The 23,509-nt window shown below is 37.0% G+C and overlaps 1 pseudogene; it reads left to right on the forward strand.

Moving 5' to 3' along the window:
• Ube2r2-ps1 (ubiquitin-conjugating enzyme E2R 2, pseudogene 1) overlaps positions 1-18,147 on the forward strand; it is a 58,715-nt pseudogene extending 40,568 nt beyond the window's left edge.
• Positions 18,148-23,509: the final 5,362 nt, after the last annotated feature.

Below are 23,509 nucleotides of genomic sequence, written 5' to 3' on the forward strand. Positions count from 1 at the left end.
ACCCTTTTCCTGTTTCCTTTCTAATGATCACAAGTTCCAGACTACAACCATATCAGTGCCCAGCCTTATTCTAATGAAATGTCTAAGTCTCCCACATGTGAAGAAACATAAGGAACTCATCTTTGTTCTTTGCATTACACATCCTCTTTTGGCAGCTTGCCTCTATCATACTTTCCTCTACTGGATGTTGGTCTTGCTGCCCTCTTCTCGTTCCCATGCATGCTAGCTAGAACGTTGTCTACATTTGAGCATATGCAAGTCTTCGCATCCTCTTTCAACTAATGCAATAGAATTCAAAGGCTTGATTATTCTTAGAGGCTCCAGTGGAATATCACAGACCTAAGAGCATATAGAGAGAATTAATGGAACTAATAAAAACTGAAGTGTACATGAGGATATAAATTTTGGATGTTATGGAAGGAAGGTTGGTATGAGAAGGGGAAATGGGAGAAGAAAATGGGTGTGATCAGAATTAAAACCAGCATTTGTTTATTTGTCTCATACTTTTTTTATATTCATTTGTTTATAGATATTTAGGCTGAACACAATTCTTAGGAATTGTGACTTGTTCTCTGCATACTGATTAGCTGTGGTTTTCTTTATGATTTGTCTTTTGTTGTTAGCCAATCTGCCTGAGGTGAGATGGAATCTCAAAGGAGTTTTAATTGGCTTTTCTGTAATAGCTAAGAATGTTGAACTCTTTTTTCCTAAGTAGTTTTGGCCACAGTATTTCTCTTTTTGATAACTGTTGTTTTAGGCAGTTAGAAAACTCATTAATTGGTTGTTGCTATTGTGTTAAGAATGCTCTGACCTCTAACTTTCTGTTTTGAGGATGGGAAGATGAAGAAGGAATCTGAACTAACTTTGTCATTACAGGTCGACCTGCTAAGATGATGGCACAAAACAGAAGCACTCAGGAAGAAAAGCTACGCCGCTTTCAATTGGAATTGGGTAATTTTTAGAGCCTTATTCTACAAACATCTGGATGCAGTAACCACACCCAGAAAGAAAAAAAACAGTATATACTCATACATAAGGAAATATTATCTGGTAAGTAAATGATAATCATGCCACAGTCACAGACGCAGAGAGGATAAGTAACAGTGAGGATTCTAGAATGCCCAGGTCTTCCTGAGAAGGGGAAATGGAATAAATTTTGTGGGTGGACTGTTGCCTGGTAGGGATGGGAACAAGGCAAGAGAGACAGAGGGAGAAAACACTGGGAGAGACAAGTGGAATTTAAGGAATTTGAGGGCATTTTGAGGGTGAATTGAAAACATAGTGCAGTGGAAGCTTCATTGAATCTATGAGGGTGACTTTAGGGAGGACTCAGTAATATAGGATTTAAAGCCGGAACCAACCATCTTCTGCAGGCAAGGATTCCAGTGGTAGGACTAGGAGACCAACCCAGTTCCAAAACCTTTAAGATTTAATCTGTCCTGCCTGCAAGGTGGGGCAATGGTGGGGCAATGGTGGCTCAGAAATTATATGGATGTCCAACTAATGACTGGTCTAACTGGATTTCAAAGCCAAAAGAGGGGGTCCATGCTATATGGAACCTGAATAGCCAAGAACTGGAAGCTGGAGGGTTCAGAGACCTAGGGCAAAATGCAAGATGATTGTCACAAAACAAAATACACAGAATTTTTTAAAAGGTGCTTTCTAATGATAGTCTGTTCTACACATAGATCATAGATCAGGGCCTAGTACATTTGTCACCACAGAGGCTTCCTCTTTCAGCTTATGTGAGCAAATATAGAGACATATGTACGCATTACGTAGAACTCAGAGATGGAGATCGAGGAAGGATTATAGGAATCAGAGAGGTTGAGGAAACCAGGGGATCACAGCTCACAGAATCAAGTAAGTAGAGTCACAGAGACTGAACTGTCAATCATGGAGCCTACATTAATCTGTACTTGATCCTCTTCAAAAATGTTGTGGTTGTTTAGCTTGGGGTTTTTGTGGGATTCCAAATAGTGAGAGTGTCTCTGACATGTTTTTTGCCTGCTTTTGGAACTCTTTTTTTCCTACTGTGTTGTTATATCTAGTCTTATTAGTCTTTTGACTAGTCTCATTGAATCTTTTATACCTATATGGATTGATATCTTCTGTTGTTCTGGAGGGAAATGAAATGAAGCAGTGGATCTGCAGAAGGGAGATGACAAATAATTGAAAGGAATAGAGCATTGGAGGGAGTGAAACGGGTGGAGGATGTAGAGAGGGTAGAGGTACTGTGGGACACAGTTGCTACATATTGTATGAGAGAACAATAAATTAAAAGAAAAAATAGAAATCAATTACAAGGTAAGTCACTATTGATTAAAGTTTCTATTTTTTAATTCTGTTTTCTGTTACAAGTGATTGTAACTATAACTTAATTATCATTACTTTTTCAAACAGAGAGAAGAGACATGCTACAACATAGTGATATGATATAATAAGCTGCATAAAAATTTATTTATTTTTCTAGAATTTTAGAAGGAACAATTTTCAGAATTAATGCACAATTTTGTATCACCGAGTGCAAGAATTTACTATTTTTAATACTTACAAAGTCTTCTATGCAAGTGCCAGAAGGAATAATCACCAACATACATGAAATCAAATTTTCTGAGCAGTATCAGGGGTCCAGGTTAATTGAGACTGCTGGTCCTCCTACAGTCACCCACCTCCTCAGCTTGTTCCTGCTTTCACTAATTCAACCACAGGGTTCACCGGCCTCAATCTATTGGTTGAATGCAAATATCTGCATCTGACTCTTTCCACTGTTTGTTGGGCCTTTTGAAGGGTTGTCATGCTAGGCTCCTGTTTGTAAGCACAACATAGCATCAGTAATATTGTCAGGTCATGGGGCCTCCCCTTATCCTGGAACCCATTTTGGGTCTGTCACTGGACCTTCGTTCTCTCAGGTGCTTCTCCATTTTTGACTTTCTAGTTTTTTCAGAAAGGAACAATTCTGGGTCAGAGTTTTTGACTATGGGATGGCAACCCCATCTTTCCACATGTTTCCCTGTCTTTCTTCTGGAGGTGGACTCTACAAGTTCCCTCTCTCCACTGTAGGAAAATATTATCTGAGGTCTTTGAGTCTTGAGAGTCTCTCACTTCCCAGGTCTCTGGTTCATTAAAGAGGGCCCCCTCACCTCCTGCTTCCCAAGGTTGCTGTTTTGAGTCTTTCTGCTGGCATCCAGGGCATTAGTCCTGCCCCCAACCCAATACCTGATCATGATTTTCTCTTCCCTTCCCTGTTCCCTTTCCAACCTAGAGCCACCAACCAGGCAGCATACACCAACTGATATGAGGTGCCCAACACATATACAACAGAGGACTGCCAGTTTTGACTCAGTGAGAGAAGATGCACCTAACCTTCAAAAGACTTGAGACCCCAAGAAGTGAAAAGGTTGACAGGGTGAGGATAAGAGTTTAGGGGAGGATAACCTTTGAAAGTTGTGTGGGAGATGTAGGATGTGGAACAGTCAGAGAGCAGCCTGTGAAGGGTAAAGATGGGATTATAAACAAAATTTAAAAATTAAAAAAAAAAGGAAAGAAAGCCGTTTACAGAAGGGCAACTTTTCAAAATTTAAATGTATTTCATGATTTGAATATATCTGTTATCCAGTACTGTACCCCTTCTCATTCTGAACAGTGACACTTATAATCTAATATTTTATAAATTCAAATACATTGCATTTGAGTAAAACAAAAAAGTATTCGATAGATAATTTAGTGATGTAAACCTTGAGTGGCCTGTATGCAGTTCTGTGTAAAACACAAAAGTGATAGGAAAAAATTGAAAGTAAAAGAAGAAAACAAAGAAAAAAGACAGGAAGAGAAATCAGTTTTAAAGAATCACTTGTCTTCCTCCCACTCTCTACTTCCTGTGAGTACTTTTGCTCCCCTTTCTAAGTAGAACTGAAGGATCTACACTTTGATCTTCCCTCTTGTTGAGCTCCATACAGTCTGTAAGTTGTATCATTCATATTCTGAGCCTTTTGCCTAATATCCACTTCTCAATGAGTACATAACGTGTGTGTTCTTTTGTGACTTGATTACCTCACACAGCATATTTTCTAGTTCTATCCATTTACTTGCAAATTTCAGGAAGACGTTGTTTTTAATAGCTGAGTAGTTCTCCATTGTCTAAATGTACCACATTTTCTGAATCTATTCCTCTGTGGAAGGGCATCTGGGTTCTTTCTAGCTTCTGGCTATTAAAAATACAGCTGCTATGAAGATATTGGAGCCTGTGTCCGTGTTATATGTTAGAGCATCCTTTAGGTATATGCCCAGGAGTGGTATAGCTTGTTCCTAAGGTAGTACTATTTTCTATGGTCTACTTATCTTGGGTGTGTAAAAAAGAAAGAAAGAAATAGCACCCCAGAAAGAGAGAAAGAAAGAAAGAAAAAAGAAAGACTTTTCAAAGAAAAACCTGATTTACATTACCATTTTTGATACAAAAATGAACTTCCACTTCTTTATATTGTTACATTTACTAAAATTACAAGTGAGTGATATCACAGCAATACACAACAATAAAAGTGAAACATATCCAGAAATAATCTGTACTAACCAATTGGCAAAGACTAATTAACAATGCTGGCAGTTTTTGACAGTTCATGTAAATATTGCTGGTGGGACTGTAAATTGATATGACCTTTGTGGATATTATATTTGTAAATTACAAATGTGTGAGGTTTTTTATTTTGAGTGTTTTTCTTTTGGGTATTCATATAATTTAAGCAGCAATTGTTTATTTTTCATATAAAAGATCTTGTTAGCAACGTGTCTTTCTGCAACTGCTAGTGCCCATTCCTCATTGCCAGAACAACTGTTCTTCACGAGGAATCATATGTCATTCTCCTGTCTAACTGTCAAGTGACATCATTTCTGCAAACATCAACAAATTGGCACAATTCCTCTCTAAATAAAGGGAACATAGAAATAGATTGTGGCTTTATCAAATGCTTCAAATTAAAAATAAGAACATGCCGATTTTAATGAAGCTGACCATTTGTTTACCACAATTTAAAAATTATATTGTCCAGGCCTTGTTTGCATTAAAATAATGCAGCAAGAACAAGAAAATCCCAAGACCAATTTTTATTCAAGAATAGGTACTATTCCCTTAACAGTGCTCTTGTTCTGCATGCTGTACCATTAATGGAAACATGGGGCACGTTATGTGGGATAGGAAAATGTGCTAGGAAGGAGCTGATCTTTTCTCCCAAGTCCTAAATTACATTCTAATTGCAAAATGATGTACCTCTAGTCTATTCCAATGAACAAATAAAATCGCTCTTCCTTTTACCATGGAATCAGACCATGAACAGGAAAGTGCTAATGCATCAAAAACGTTCAGGGAGGTTGTAGTGGCATTGAAATCCTGACCTTATCAAATAGTCCATTCCATGTAACCACAGCCAGATGTGCTTAGGCAAACTATGATTGTCATGAAAACATCTAAAGTCTTTAATTCCTACTCACATATGCTAAGTTAATCAGCAAACTACACCTGGAGCTCTTTGTTCTAAAGAAGAAATTATTGTTCTATCCAGATTCACAAAAGTGACTTTTATTTGCCGGGTATAATTGCCCTCTCTGAAGTTTACTGATGAATAAATTAACCTTTGCTCTGGCAAAGGATCACATCCAAAGACCTTTTATTTTTCTACATTTTTCTTTATGGAAGAAATATTTCTTTTAATTATTTTATTTATTCGTATTTTAAAAGTTGCCCAGCTCCAGGAACCCCTTCTCAGAGTCCTTAACCCTATCCCCCTTTCTAGTTACCTACCTACACCTCCCTTACCTACCCTTTCACCCTTCCCTTCCCAAAGCATTCTCTTTCCCTGGGGTATCAAACTCAACAGGACACATCCAAAGACCTTTTAGGTCTGCTGTCAGGCTTGAATACATGTCCTTATCACACACTTTTAATCTCTCTGGTTTGAATACAAATATATCGTTTTTCTTCTATATTTTTCTTTCTCCAGATACTTTTTGGAGCACTGTGGGTGCTCTTTTTTATTTATTTATTTATTTATATTCCAGTCGTTTCCCCTCTTGGCCCCCCTCCAACAGTTCCTTATCATATTCCTCCTCCCAGTACCCTCCCAGATGGTGCTTCCTCCCTAACAGAACTCACCTGCTCTTTCCCTTCCCACCTCACAAGTTCTCTACTTTTTCTTTATGGAATAAATATTTCTTTTAATTATTTTATTTATTTACATTTTAAAAGTTGCCCAGCTCCGTGTACCCCTTCTCAGAGTTCTTCATCCTATATAATGAGACAGGCCAGTGTATGCTCCTGGTTAGTTGCTCAGTGTCTGGGGGTGCCCTGGCCTCTGGGTTAGTTGAGACTGCTGGTCTTCCTACAGGGTAGTTCTCCCCTTCAGCTTCTTCAATCCTTCCCCTAATTAAATATTAGGGGTCCCTGACTTCAGTTCAATGGTTGGGTGTAAGTATCTACCTCTGTCTCAGTCAGCTGCTGCAAGGGCCTCTCAGACGACAGCCCTGCCAAGCTGAAAAATTGATTTGTAGAAGGAAAGAGCCATGTTTGAAAGAAAAAGGCAATGAATGATGAATCAAAGAAAGATTTAACAAAATAAGCCAGAGATAGGATATGCTTACAAGAACAGCGTTGGAAAGAGAGAATACTTAAGAGAACAAACAGGAGAGGGATTTAGAGGAGAGCCAAGAGAAGTAGGGAGCGGTTTTAGAGAGACAGGTTCCAGGTGAAAATAGAACAAACCAAAGAATGAGAAGATCCCAAAGGATTAGAAGTAATCTCCATAGTTAGTTTGAAGCCAAGAACAATCCAACTTTTTCAAAAGTAAACCACCAAGATAATTACATCTGGAGAATAAAAGTTACTTTTACAAAATTTCATACCAGATTATTCATCCAGCATAGCAATATGATGAGGTATAATTGTGCTTGGAATTCTTCATAGTTGAAGGAAGTGTGAGAACACTGACTCAGATGTACATCCTCTAGGTTTGAATGTCCAGTGCCTGTGGCTTAATAGTAATCAATGCTGAGACTCCTGTACTGGAGACATCACTGACTCTTTGATTGTAAATTTTTGTTACGTTCCAATGGTCAATATTTTAAAGTAGATGCTTGTATTATTTGTGTTTGTTGTAAATATTATATAAGTAAAACTAACTTGGGGGTTATATGACTCATACAATTTTAAATCTAGGAAACATTAGAGAGAAAAAGAAAGAAAGAAAGAGAAAGAAAGAGAGAAAGAAAGGATAAAAAAGAAGGAAAGAAAGAAGAAAAGAAAGAAGGAACGAAAGAAGGAAGAAAAAGGAAGGAAGGAAAGAAAGGAGAAAGACAAAAGGAAGAAAGGAAGGAAGAAGAAAGAAAGAAAGAGAAAAAAGAAAGAAAGGAAGGAAGGAAGAAAGAAGACTTGGATGACTCTATACAACCAGAATAAACCAAAGTTACAAGGATTCATGAAAATAATGAAAGGGAAATTAGTTTTTAAAAAAGTATAGGAAAAAGAATAAGAACATCTACAAAAGAATTCCACAGAAGATAATTGTTTCCAATAAAGTAACCAAGAGTGCAATAAATTAAAGCTATGGTGTAGGGATAAGAAACTATCACCTTATTTCCTTTCTCCAGGGCCAAGGATAAAGAGAAAAGACTGTTGCTAGAAAATAAAACCACCAGCGATAATGAGAACAAAGTGACTGGAGATGGAAGAAACATAAAAGGAATGAAACGATAATGGTATAATTAAGCCTCCTAGCTAAAACTCAACGAAACACACATGATACTATCTGGGACTAGCTGTGATAATTATTTTATATGTGTCTTAGAAGCATATGGCATCCTGAAATGATGTGTCCACATATGTTGTCGGGTAATGAGTTTTCTTACTGTGCTTATGGAGATTAGTTATTCAAGTGCAGCATGGAGCCCAATACCGCCTGCCATGTTTTTTACTGTGGCACAGACTGTAAAAATTACTATACCAAGAATTTGCACAGACTAGGTGATTCATATTAACACTGGATGTTTTACTTTGGTATAGGTGTCCTGTTAGTGTACACATAACCAAGGCCAAAGTTGTAGTTCTGAAAGGATTTGTAAAATCCAAACACAGAAAATAAAGTTTTGAATGTGTATGCATGTGCATGTGGGTGTATGTGTTTTTGTGTGTATATGAGAGAGAGAGGGACAGAGAAGAGAGAAAGGAATAGAGTGAGAGGGGAGATATTGAAATTAATTATACAAAAGAATTATTGCAAATGGACAACTATCTTGATTACTGTTTCAAATTCATATTTTTCTAATGATTATGATTATGAATATTTTAATCTCATTACTCAGGAGGAAAAATAGAGACCATGATAGGTTTTATGTAGCCATTATTCAATTATAAAAATCTATGCATAGAAAATGATATTTTTTCTAAAAATGCACATTAATTATATCTCCATATTTACATCAATATTTTTAAATGACATTCTATGAGGATTTAATTGAGTGTATTCTATGAACCAAGATAAAATTTTGTTCTCTATATTCTCAGTAGATCTTATTAAGGAAAATTGTACATCACACATGCATATTAAGACAGAATAGAAGAATTTTACTGGTTGAAGATAAGTTTCATTTTTCAAACAATATTTTTGTAATATTTTTTATTTTTCATGATTAAATTAAACATATGTGACCATAGTATAAAAGTTGAACAAAAAGTAAAACCTTAATTTTTTTAACATATGGAATATTAAAGGCAATCATATAGGCTGTGCTTTTTTCTTGACTACTGATGTATTTTGTATCCTTGCTGTAGTAGTCCATAACATAACACATATGTATTCACACACAAATATGCACCAGAATCACATTACTAATATGTGAAGGCTATTTTTCTTAATTATAATTACATTATTCTGATGTACTACATGCAAATTTTAAATTTTCTGAAATACATTGTTTTTCTTTGACTAGGTTTTATTGTTCTAAGTTGAGTTAAGTAACCCCTGAGGTTTAAATGCTACAGTTAAGCTTTAGTTTAGCAGAAGAATTAAAATATTTTATGCTGACAGGAACCGGATATAGATCTCTCCTGAGAGATACAACCAGAGCATGTCAAATACAGAGGCAAACCCTAGCTAGCAGCAAACTACTGAGCTGGGAATGGGACTCCCTTTAGGGGGGCTAGAGAAAGGATTGAAAGAGCTGAAGGTGTTTGCAACTCCATTAGAACAAGAATGCCAACCAACCAGAATGTCCAGGGACTAAACCACTCCCCAAGGACTATATATGGACTGACCCATGGCTCCAACTGCATATGTAGCCTTGTTGGGTACCAGTAGAAAGAGTAGCCCTTGGTCCTGCCAAGGTTGGACCCCCAGTGCCGGGGAATGTCAGGGGGGTGGTAAGGAGGGATGGATGGGGGGACACCCTTATGGGGGAGCAGGAGGGGATAGGAGACTTATGGACAAGGAAAGGGAATAACATTTGAAATATAAGTAAAGAAATATATCCAATAAAAATATGTTATGAAGTAAAGCTGAGTCTAGTAAAAAATATTGGTCTTTATTGTGCCATAACATACTAATATCACACTGTCACTATGCCTAGGCAGGCCATGTGGCTGAGCTGTTGCCTTGGTTCCAATACACTACTCACTAGAAATAAATGGAGCAAGGATGTTAGGTGAAAATTTGCTCTGGAGGAACCAAGTCTTCACCTATATGCAGATCTGGGTATTTCATTAGATAATTCTTTGCAGTCTTCCACAGTCTAGAGCTGTTTCAGTCATCTACTTTGTTTCAAAGAAACACTAAAAGTAGATGACTCTATGCACTCTCCTCTTCATTCTATCTTCTGAAATGAAACAAATCAGAACTGAAGGAATCTTAAGCAGCAAGCAGTTGAGTCAGGTGCAGATATTTACACCCAACCAATGGACAGGAGCTGCTGAGCACTGTGGTTGAATTAGGGAAAAGCTGGAAAAGGCTGAGGAGGAGGGCTGCACTATAGGAGGACCAGCAGTCTCAATTAATTTGGACCACCATGATCTCTGACACTGGACCAACAACCTGGCAGTATACACCAGCTGATATGAGGTCCCCAACACATATACAGCAGAGGACTGCTGGGTCTGGGTTTAGTCACAGAAGATGCACCTAACACTCAAGAGACTGGGGGCCCCAGGGAGTTTAGATGTCTGGTGGGGAAGGGGGTGGGGGTGAAAACATCCTCCTGGAGACAGGGGTTGGGGAGGAGGTATGGAATGTGGAACAGTCAGAGGATGGACTAGGAAGAGGATAAAATCTGGAGTATGAGAGAGAGAGAGAGAGAGAGAGAGAGAGAGAGAGAGAGAGAGAGAGAGAGAGAGAGATTGAATTAAAAAAAATCTTACGTCTAATCTATACCTGATTCTCATCAGATCTCTTTTCTATCAACCATTCTAGTTTCCAATTCTTCCTGTGTAGGACCCTGCTGGTACTCTTGACATGTTACATTACACACAGAACACTTGGCTTATGTATGAATGCACTCACAGTCATAATTTCCTAATTCCACAAGATTTATCTCAATCTTTGTCTACATATTGTGATAAAAAACTAAGTTTTCAAACTATTTCATTGCTTTTCAAAACTGCATTCTTTTCTTCTCTCCAGTTTCTAATTACAGATGGAGGCGGGAAAATAATGACTGAAGTTGTTAAAAAAATTATGGCAGGTCTGATAAAGCCATAAAGAATTATACTATTAATTTTCTAGCATATATATATATATATATATGTATTCCCAACATGACAAAGAATACATACTTTTTGAATTGTTAATTAGAGTTGTCCAAGTGAATCCCAGAGGTTGCAATTGCTCTTGTTTTTCCCTAGAGGTGGAAGGTAAATCTTTATTGCAGAAGATACCGTAAAATTAAAAAAAAAAGTCCTCTGAGCAGGAATTAACCTGAATTCAGCCTCCCTGGAGACTACCTTTCATGGTACCAGAAGATAACAAAGAAGTTGTAAATGGAGAGAAACACGTAACAGTCCTACCCATCAAATTCACTCAAGATCATAGTCATGAATTTTCACATTGTGCTGTAAAGGCATAGCTTTATCTGAAAATAAAACATGCATTGATTTGATTTTAATATTAACAGGAAATATTAGAGTTCAGTATTGTGGCCTGTCTGTAATTTTATTATGCAACTGGGCTGAGGTCATGAGTTGCAGTTATAGGTCTGCCTGGGAGGCATATCAAAATATTTGCAGGCAACCAGACTTCAAACCAGCCAACAGTCCCAAATTATTCCATTTGTATAACAACAGCAAATATCAAGGTAGATAAAAATTCAGTTCCTTACTTTCACATAATCTTTTAAAGTTCTGTGGTCTAAGTTGGGCAAGTTTTCATGAAAAAAAATAATAGCTGATATATGAACCTCTGTTCACGTTTCTGACCTTTTATATTCAGAAACCTCTTGGTATTTTTCTGTGTTTTATAGATATAGGCAAAATAATTACTGTCAGAATATTTTAACTGTATAATATTCTATATTTCTAAGGTCATAAATCATAAGCTTCATTGGTTTTTATGAATTCAGTAACACTAACATTTTCCTAATAATATATTAATTCACAAAGTAGGTTGAAAAATATATCAATGAAATAGTACTTTCTTGCAAAACTCTTTTTGTTTTTTTAGTTTACTTAGAAAAAAAATAAAATTGCAAGCAAGTTGCCAAGCAAGTGAGATTTAAAATGACCATTCAATTTATGTGCCTCTGTGGTCCTTCATCATAGCACAGGAGGGGTTGTTGACCGTGAAATAGAGGATGAGGGAAACATTATCACTTAACAGAAGAGTGTTCAATTATTTTAAAACATTAATTAAATATTCCCAAAGAAATCTGGTAATCAGAGATATGCAAACTACTGATTGCACTCCAGCTAGCACTGAATTTGCAGCATATGGAGCAATTAAATCTTTATGGATCAGTGAGAATGTAACGAAAGTGCTTTCCAAAGTCACTGTTTGAGATCATTCACTAAGAGAAACATGAAGGTCTTGTAAGTTAAGTCAACTTCACAAATCCACAGAAATGTGATCCCATAACCAGTTATAATTTGTGTACAAGTGTGTAATTACCTTACAAATAAAATTATATTCATAAAATTTAAATATGTTTCAAACATAATAATGATTATATTTCTGGAAAAATGCATAACTTGAATGACTAAGCAGTTACCTTATCTGACAAATTTCATAGACACAATAAATCATACACACACATAAGCACATATATGCCAGTCTGGCTTTCTGATATTTACTCTCCAAAATAACGTATCTAAATTCATCAGTTACTTCTCAGTAATGAAGAACAATAGCAGTATCCTAAACTGGATGATGTGTGAGAAACTTCTTACCATGAATTTGAAGGTGGTATTATTCACACACCATTGGTAACCTAGGGTTTCTGGGAGTTGTGTAAGATCTTTTGTAGGATACCTCTTAGAGATTTTCACCTATGTGTGTGTATATGTAACACATATAAAATTGTAAGACACCACACTGTTTTTCAAATATATTTAGAGTTAGGTATCTTTTCCCCAAGTTCCAACCCTCTTATTCCTTTCCCCACTTAAACATCTAAACTTCCATTAGTTCTCCTTCTCCCCCTCATATCATGTTTTGCTCTTATTTGTCAACCTTGAAACATCATCACTGAATACACCAAAACATTGGTCAAAGAACATGGAGAAACAAACTTGGCACTGGCCTAGAAGCCTCAACTATTCTTCAAAGCTCCCTTAGCAATGGAAGATATTATAGGGCTTGCTTGGGAATACAAGTCAACAGTTTTATTCAACCGTAAAACCTATGAACTTTAATAATGACTGAAATAGCAAGATATGCTCTTTGATGAAATAATGATGTGAATTCTAAGGAGAAAATCAGATTTTTTTTAAAAAATTCAATTTTAGTTCTATTCATTCTTCCGGAAAAAAAATGCATGTCTATTACTGAAAATATGGGTAAATACTCAGGATTGGAGAGCACATAGACTCCAAGGAGAAATCTACTACCATTATTTCACTAAAATAGGAGTATAAAATTACCCTCTAAATATTTAGCTGTCTAACCATAAATTTGTACAGTTCTGAGACCTTTTAAGAGAACATAGGGGCTTAATGACAAAACTTGTAGCTGGTCAAAATGAAGAAGATACATGACTGTGTAGCCCTCAAGTGCAAAATGATCATCTATACCACACTCTTTCTCTAAGGTTAAGTAGAAGTAGAAGAGGAAGAGGAAAATTTTAACAGTAAGATTTTGGGAAAAAATTGGAGTAAAATCATGTCTTCTGTAAATTTTGGACTGCTACTCACATGTCAGCAAGTATGATTGTTGCTGATAGAATATCAATCCATCCATTCTAAAATGGGAACAGAAGACATTAATGAACCCTCAAAATTTCCTAAGAAGCTATGAAGATATGAAGTTATCTGGGAGAGGGATTTAGTTTTCTGGAAGTGTAAGGTACTTAATAGACCAAGGTTGTTGCTCTCACATCAAGACATATGAGCAGAAGAATTTAGAGTTGAGGTTAGTAATTGAAAAAAAATTGAAAAGACATAAAGTTTGCTGAAGAGAGAGATGAGAATGGATCTGCAGGGAGTTACCTGGAGGGGGAGGTGTGTGTGTGTGTGTGTGTGTGTGTGTGTGTGTGTGGTGTGTGTGTGTGTGTGTGTGTGTGTTGTGTGTGTGTGTGTGCATTGTGAAATTTTCAAATATTTAAATCGTTTATTGGATGGGATGGATCCCTAGCTAGGTGAGACAGTCTCAGAATGGCCTTTCCTTCAGTTTCTGCTCCATTCTTTGTCTCTGCATTTTCTTTTGACAGGAGGAATTCTGGATTAATATTTTTGAGGTGGGCAGGTGGCCCCATCCCTCAACTGGGGGCTATGCCGATCCATTGAATATGTTCTCTACAGGTTCTATATCCTCTTTGTTGGGTATTTTGGCTAAAGTTCTCCCTATTGGGAACTGGGAACCTCTTGGGTCCCTGATACCCCATTCCCCACTTCCTCACTGGTACACATCTACTTTCAAATTCCTGACCCTCTGCACTTTTCCCCATCTCCCATATTTGAACTGGCCTCCCTTTTTCCCTCCCTCTCCTCTCTCCCTCCGGGATCCCTCTCTCCCTCTACTTCCCAGAGTTTATTCTCTTCCCCCTACTGAGCAGTAGTGTAACATCCACACTTTTATGTAAACTTTCTTCTTGGGTTTCTGCCCCACCATGGATCCATCTTATCACCAAACCCAGATATTAGTGCTGATGCCAAAAAGTGCTTACTGACAGGAGTCCTGTATAGCTGTGCCCTGAGAGATTCTGCCAGAGCCGGACTAATACAGATGATGATATATAAAGTCTAACATAGGACTGAGTGTACGGACACCAATTGAGGAGTTAGAGAAAGGACATAAGGGGCTGGAGGGGTTTGCAACCTCGTGGGAAAAACAATATCAACCAACCAGAGCCCCCAGAACTCCCAGGAACTAAACCAACAACCAAAGATCATATTTAGGGTACCCATGCCTCCAGCTGTATATGTAGCAGAGTTGTCTTATCTGGCATTACTGGGAGGGGAGCACCTTGGTCCTGTGGAGGCTTAATGACTTTCCCAGAATAGGGGAAAGCTAGGGCTCTGAGACTGGAGTGGGTGGGCAAGTGGGGAGCACCTTCACAGAGGCAAGAGGGAAGGAAAGAGTAAGTGATAGAGGGTTTGTGGAGGGGAAACTGGGAAGGGGGATAACATTTGAAACATAAAGAAAAAAATAAAAATAAATACATAAATATTTATTAAAGTAAAATTTAAAAACATTATGCACAAATGCATACAGAAGATATCATTAGAAGAAAAATAAATGAGATTAATGAGATTGAGGACATAGTTAAAACATTTAATAGATCTCAAGCAATATCCAGTCTTGGAACAATATGCTTTTACTGTTATTTTCTCTATTTTATAGGTTCAATTTTATGTTTTACCAGTATTGATATAATACATATTTTGAAACTGAACAACATAGCATAATTATGGCATTATAAATATAAGCTGTTATATTATTTCTTTATGTAAATGTCCTATTGGCTAAATTTTAGTATTCTCTTAAGCAAGAAATGTTATATTGAATTTGTAATATTGATGCTATGTGCAGCACAAATAAAAATGAATACAATATTCTCTTAGAGCTGTAACATAAAGATAGTTCATTGATAAATTTAATTAAAGCTGAGAGTAAGTAACATCATTTAAAAATAATTTAAATTATACAGAGATGATCTTTTAAAGCAATAAATTTCTAACTATTCAAGATTGCATTAAGTTGTTCGACAACTAGTTAAAGTTAGATAATTTATTGATACCTTTTTGAATTTCCTGCATAATGCTTCAGTGCTTTTATTAATGCATTTAAGATTTATGAAAATGGCCTACACATACATAATCTATGGTGACATTGCTACAAATTTTTTATTTTTGAGTACAAATGCTTAAATTTTTGTAAAATTCTAAATGATATACAAATTGTAATTATTTTTAAACCTCAATCTTAAGGTAGAATACAATTAAAATACATGAGTAATATTACATATAGTTTGTGCTTCATATTAAATAAGTGACCAATTGATAAGTATACTTCTTATCAGCTTCCTTGAATAAATGTGACAATATTAAGTACATTAAATATATTACACACTATTGATATTGAAACATAATAGCAAATATGAAAATTTGTGATATAGTAGGCATGACTAATATCCAATTGTTCATTCATTTGCAGAAAAGTTTCTTAATAGCCACATTAGGTTACATTTTGCATTCTCCATTAATATTTTGTGAAGTATTAATCATTTTGGACACATTCATATTTTCAGAAATTTAGCAAAATATTCGGAAAGCCTAAGATTTGTGTCAGGTAAATTCTAAGATCGTATCAGTTAGAATGATGACATCTGGTAATTCCTATTTTAATTAATTATTTATTTATGTTCTAGATGTTGCCCTGTCTCCCAGTGCCCCCTCCTACAATTCCTTCATCTCATTTCCCTTACCTCTTGGCTCCAAGAGAGTGGTCTACCCCTTCCCCAGAGATCCCCCTAAGGGCCTGAAGACTCTTAAAGATTAGCCACATTTTCTCCCACTGAAGCCAGATCTGGCATTCTTCAGCTATCTATGTGCCTGAGGCCACAGATCAGTCTGTCTATACTCTGGTTGGTGGGTCAGTCTCAGGGAGCTCTCAGGTGTTCAGGTAACTTGAGATGCTGGTCTTCCTATGGGCCTCTCTCCCTTCAGCTCCTTCAATCCTTCTCTGTACTGAACCATAGGGGTCCCTGAATTCAGTTCAATGGTTGGATGCAGGTATCTGCCTCTGTCTCAGGCAGCTGCTGGTAGGCCATTTCAGGGGACAACCATGCCAGGCTCCCATCTGCCAGCACATCATAGCATAGGAGTGTCAGGCCTTGGTGCCCTCTCATGAGATGGATCCCAAGTTGGCCTCGTCACTAGACTGCCTTTCCTTCATTCTCTGTTCCATTTTGTTTTAGACAGGAACAATTCTAGGTCTCAGGTAACTTTCTAAAGGACCACTCCTATCTCTTACCCCTGAGGTCTGAATATTTCCTTTCATTTTCCTGGTCCTCCGGACTACTCTCCTGTCTCCTCTATACCATATCCTGTTCTCCTCCCCCTCTCCTCTCCTACTCAGGTCTCTCCCTCCTTCTGCCTCTGGTGATTATTTACTTCCCTCTTTTATGAACATCCTCACTTGGGTCTTCCTTCTTGTTAAGCTTTTCACAATCTCTGGGTTTTATACCGGGCATTCTGTACTTTTTGGATAATATCACTTAGCAGTGAGTACATACCATGCATATCCTTTTGGATATTTCATATATATGTATATTTCATATATATGTATATATATTTCATATATACATGTACATATATTATATATTTCAATATATATACACATATATTTCATGTATATATGTATTTCATATATATGTATATATTTCAGATATATGTATATATTTCATATATATGTGTGTGTAATATTGTTCAAATACTTTGAAACTTATGTAAATTATCACTTCTAGTTTTCCTAACTTAATATAAGAAATGTACAATTTCCACAATGCCCATTAATAATTTATAAAGATGGACTCTCATAGGACAGTAAGTTTTCTACATTGACTTATCACCTCAAGACGGGTACACTTCTCATTTATAGGAGGCTGCATTTCAAACTACTAAAACTCAAACATACATATCAAAATAAACAATAACACTATGTCTTAAATTTCTCTGTACATATGGAAATTTATATTTCAACACACTGAAGCCCATTAACAATTATAGGTCATAGTTTAAAAGTATAAGCCCTGATGCTTGAGATGAAATCCCTGCAGGAGGCACCGGTGGAGGGCTTCCAGATCACACTGGTGGATGAGTCAGATCTCTAAAACTGGGAGGTGGCTATCTTCAGACCCCCTAACAACCCCTACGAAGGCGGCTATTTCAAGGCATATATTAAATTTCCTATTGACTACCCATATCCACCACCTACCTTCAGATTCTTGACCAAAATGTGGCACCCCAGCATCTCTGAGAATGGAGATATATGCATTTCAACCCTTCATCTCTGTAGATGACCCACAGAGTGGAGAGCTGCCCTCTGAAAGGTGGAATCCTACTCAGAATGTGTGGACTGTCCTGCTGAGTGTAATCTCCCTGCTTAATGAGCCCAACACCTTTTCTCCAGCTAATGTGGATGCTTCAGTCATGTTCAGGAAATGGAGGGACAGCGAAGAAAGGACAAGGAGTATGCTGAGATCATTAGGAAACAGGCCTCAGCCACGAAAGCTGAAGCAGAAAAGGATGGAGTGAAATTCCCCACAACCCTGGCAGAATACTGCACCAAAACTAAAGTGCCTTCCAATGACAACAGCTCAGATTTGCTCTATGATGACCTGTATGACGACGACATTGATGACGAAGATGTGGAGGAAGAAGATGCCTACTGTTATGATGATGATGACGACTCTGGAAATGAGGAGAGTCGTGACATGTTCCTTCAGTTCCCTGTACTGCCCTGACACCTCAGGCCAAAGGGAGGGGAGCAAGTGGGGATCTACAGTGGCCACTCAGAAAAAACTTATTCATGGGATGGGAACCAAACAGCTCCTGCTGACTCACTCCCCTTGCACCTCTCAGTTTGCTTCCTTTTATGGATCTTACTGGAGAGGAAGTTCCCTCTACAGAATGTCTGAATCCTTGCATTCTTCCCTCCATCACTCTATTGATTCTTTTTTAAAAACAGCCACCACCCCTCAAACCTCCCCTCACCTCATCTCTGCAGAGTGTTCACAGCAAACTACCTTTGTCTGTTTCTAGATTCTTAAAGAATTAGTCTGTCTAAGACATTGTGTTTAAAGCTGGGAGCCCACTGGGAGTCCACAAGTGCTGCATATATTGGGTAGCAAAATAAAATGGGGAAAAAACCCCAACAAAACAAACAAACAAAAAAAACCCCACAAAACAAACTTAAAAAAAAAAGCCAATTTGCCAAGGTTTACCTGCTCCTTTACATTAGTGCATGTGCATTTGTTCAGCCCCCTGGTGGTGAGTTTTTCTTTCCCTTCCTAAGGCTGGGCTGTGCTGGGAATCAGGGACTTACTCTCACTAAGTCTGATGAAATGTGCTGCCTCTGTGAGACCATCCCAACATGGAGGCTGCAGCTACTCTTAGGAGATAACAGATTTTGTATTTTGAAATTGATTGGGATCTAAAGCCTGAAATAAATATTTATACTTTATATAGAAAAAAAGTATTGTTATGACACAAATGTAGATCACTTTCAGTGAATGTCAACCTTTTCTTGGTAGATTTTCATGGGAGCTAAGAAATGTAGATTAATCAGGGAAATGGTTGCTGAAAAGTGCAGTTGCTTCCAATTTCCTGACAGAAAAGAAGATTGACATTTTCTGCCTTGATTGACTGACTCTTCTTCCCTTCAAACATTTCTCCATTTTCAGGATGCCTTCTTATTACATTTATCCTCAGGACTTCTGTCCTACTGTCTACACATTCCAAAGTGCTAGCATGTAGATTCATATAGAACCATGAGTCTGTTTTTTGTCATGTACCAATATTCATACATCATTAAACAGGAGATGGGCTTATTTTCCAATCAATATAATATAATAACCTTATTAAGTAAATTTTTCCCTGTATTAAAATTTTCCCATTTTTATTAAATTGGGTATTTCTTATTTATATTTCGAGTGTTATTCCCTTTCCTGGTTTCAAGTCCATCAGCCCCCTAATCTGCCCTCCACTTCTATATGGGTCTCCCCCTACCCATCCACCCCCCATTACTACCCCAAACAATCCCCTACACTGGGGGTCCAACCTTAGCAGGACCCTTCCACTTGTGCCACAGCAAGTCTATTCAATGTTACATATGCAGTTGGAGCCCAGGGTCAGTCCATGTATCGTCTTTGGATAGTGGTTTAGTCAATGGAAGCTTTGGTTGGTTGGCATTGTTGTTCTTATGGGGTCGCAAGCCCCTTCATCTCTTTCAGTCCTTTCTCTAATTTCTCCAATGGGGATCCCATTCTCAGCTCAGTGGTTTGCTCCTAATTAGATCATGTTTTCATGTTCTGAATCTGTATAGTTTTATCTCGATCTTTTCAGCATCTCTACTATGACTTCTTCCAGTGTATACTGACATCACAGGGCCATTCTCATGATCAGAAGGAACGACTTCAAAAAATTTTATACTATTTAATGTTCTCATCCATATCATGCATTAAATTGCCTTAATGAAAGATGTAATGAGTTGTTTCAATAAGATTTTGATAGCAGCTTCCTCCCCATCACTGCTCCTAGTCCTTTCCACAGACCACAGACCCCTTTTATCCCATCGTTCTTAACTCCTGCTTAGTTCCCTTAAAAAGAAAAATAACCAGCTAGAAAGAGAGAGAGGGGGGGGGGGCAGACAGACTATATGTCACAAACATGTGGAAATTTCTGTCAGTTAGAAACAAACTTATTACATTTTCTGGGAGGATATTTTTAATTTGCTTTGATAAAATATATCAAAAGAATACAACCTTAGCAAAATTAAATATTTTTAAATTTTATTTTTCTCATATATTTTACGTATTTACATTTCATTTTTATTGGATATATTTCTTTAATTACATTTCAAATGTTATTCCCTTTCCTGGTTTTCTGTCCATAAGCCCCCTATCCCTTCCCTCTCCCCTATATGGTTGTTCCCACCATCCACCCTCCTTTAGCACCCTCCCTCCAACATTCCACTGCAACTGGGGCTCCAACCTTGGCAGGACCAAGGGCTTCCCCTTCCACTGGTGGCCAAGAAAGCCATCCTCTGCTACATATGCAGTTGGAGCCCTGGGTCAGTTCATATGTAATCTTTGGGTAGTGTTTTAGTCCCAGGAAGCTCTGCTTGGTTGGCATTGTTGTTCTTATTGAGTTGCAAGCACCTTCAGCTCTTTCAATCCTTTCTCTAATTCCCTAAAGGGGGTTCCGTTTAGTTATCCCCCTTCAACCCTGTCCCATACCACCCCCCACTCCCCATGCCTCCACTAGAATGCTCCCATCCTCATTCACCTACTCCTACCCCAAGTTAAATCTTTATAAAAGTTTTTAGCTACCAATACAGAATGACTATTATGATAGAGATGTCATGACCCTAACACACAACTCATGTAAATTTATATTACTGTTTTCATGTCTTTATGCTCACTGAGGTTTATCAAAAGACAGTAAGAATACGAATAAGCTAACTAACTGTATTCAGTAAGAGACATACTGTTCTGCACAATTTTTAAATTTCAGTATACATATGCAAACTACTTGGTGTACTTAGAATATAAGAATATTAACTAAGAAAAATCAACTCTGAACTTAATGTCTCTTTTTCCTGTGAAGACTTTTCTTTCTGTAAAACTCCTAAATTATGCTTTCTTATATTATATGTGCATCTTAACACATACTGAAAATATGCTTTTTTAGCTAGTCATCTGACAGGGATTAAAGCTATATCTGGGTCATTTGATACAGTAGCTTTATCAGCATTATTTTTCTTAGTACGTTTATATCATAGAGATGGCTATTTTGTCAGTTATAAACAGATGTCCGTAGCCTCAGACTTCTCTTTTGTATCTTTTACTGTTTCTTGGACTCTCCAGAATTAAAGGAAATAGAGATTTTGGTTGCAGTTAGCCTAAATTATTAAGGCTATTTTGTGGTTACTTTAACTGGTATCCTTTAATGAGCAGCAGAAGTTCCTTTATATCAGCAAAAACACTGTTGCAAACGTTCATATTTTCAATGGAGTTGTTACTTCATTTGTCTTTCTTTGCATTCACACAAGGTAACCCAACACAAATGTGCAGACTTTATTCAGTTTACCCTTTTAAAGTGTCCTGACTTCTTGAATTAGCTTAATTAAACACTTTTAGGTTTTCTTACTTTTTAGCTGAGAACTCTCTCCAATTTTATCCACTTGAGCACTTAGAATCTGTTCTGGGGATTATTCGTCAGCATTCTGGGCATCATTTTAATGGTGTAACAGTTAAGGAGAAGTAGAATTGTTAAAACCATGAGTTAGAACAAACTCATGAAGATAAGAAAGCATCAGAGAGCCTCAAAATATTTATGCTACCTAACCAAAGTAAATGTCTTTATAGGTCAGTAAAACGTCTTTATAGGTCTTTATAGGTCACATTAATGAAAGAGATTAAAATAATGCAAAGAGTATACAAATATAATAGAGAAGGGAAAACAAAACAAAACAAGCCCCTTCATTAAAGCAACCATATGGTGTGAGGTAAAACTGCCGCCTAGCACCTTTCCTAGCTTAGGATTGGCAGAGAACCTCAATCAATTGGTTTAACATTAAAGGGAAATCTATGAAAATAAGGAATACCTGCCATTTGCTCCATTTCTCCTCTCTTACTCCCACATTTTCTTCCACTGAAATTCTGAGTGTGAGAAATTTTATTTTCAGGTTAAAATTACCTTTTTCTTTACTCACATCTTAAAGAGACAAATATTGTTTAAATATTTAGAATTGCAGAAAATGATAACTTACCGTTATTTGTTTTTATGCTGTTGTTTTTAAAATGCTGTCACCTTTGGATGAATTCTTTCATATATAGTGAAGACACCTTGATAATAAAGCCCACACATTTTTACTTACTTCTTTCATAACCCATGTATTCGATCTTTGTCTTCCAAATCACTGCCATTTTTCACAGTGTCCTTTTCTAACCACTGTGTTTGGTGGTATTTCTTCTCTGCTGTTTTCTGCTCGAACTCCAGCTGCCCCAAGTCCTTCCTTTCTTGGAGACTGGCTACCTTAATGTCAAAATTTTCTAAACGCATTTCACAAATGCTCACCTGTGAATGCCCACATATGCAGGAATACAATGCACCTGCACCTTTCGTAGCTACCTTTCACAAGACACTAGTATAATTCAGAACACTCTCCTGGCTAGTATTGGAACTCCCTTTTAACATTTAAAATATAATTACATTTAAATCTTTCAGTAGCCTGCTTTTCTTTACTGGTTATTGCACTTTAAATGGTTTAGCCTGCTGCTTTCCTGACACTTTGTCATACTATCTATATTTTTAGGAAACTTGTGAGAGCTAATTTTCAGTGGGATTGCTTCCTGTGGAAGCAAACACTCCTCTTCTGGGGATTGCCTGTAGAAATATCTTCAAGTTTAAAGGGCTTTGATTCACTATTTTTATGAGTGTGTTTGCTAAGTGCTCCCAGCACATACATAGTGTGCATCTGTATCCAACTCCCATGCTGCAATGAAGAGGGTATTTTTGCCCTGTGAAGATGAATTTTGGCTAGATCAACATTAAAGTTGATCATTAAAGTCCCACTTTGGCTCTCATACTCACAGACTGTTATCGGGTAAAATCTTTCATGCCAAACTTGTTTTGAACTCTCGTTTGCTTTCACATATCTAGAAAATGTCATCTTGGTTATGAGTTTAATAACATATTTAACATTTTTGCCTTTCTTGGAAATGTTTATTAATATTATTTTTACCATCACAGTCATTTAAAGCAGTATTGTTATCATTTCTATTTCATAATTTACATTAAGCAGAAGTATTGATAAGAATTTTAACATGTCCAACATTCTAAGATGCTTCTTAGGAAGGCCAACACCTCAAATTTAAATAGGTTAGCTATTTCTCACTTATATTTGAGTCATGTACCGAGAAGGAAAAAAGAAATATATGTAATAAAAAATATACAGGAAAGAAGGCATACTAGAATAGACAGAGGCTTTTTTATTTGCTGTCAGCAATAACTCTGCAGGGTACGTGACATAGTATTAACAGCGACAAAGACAACACAGTTTCTTGGTACTTTGTTTCAATAATTAAGGACTTAAATTCATAG

Source organism: Rattus norvegicus, chromosome 2 (genome assembly GCF_021556685.1).
Source record: "Rattus norvegicus strain SHRSP/BbbUtx chromosome 2, alternate assembly SHRSP_T2T, whole genome shotgun sequence".
Taxonomy (NCBI): Eukaryota; Metazoa; Chordata; class Mammalia; order Rodentia; family Muridae; genus Rattus; species Rattus norvegicus.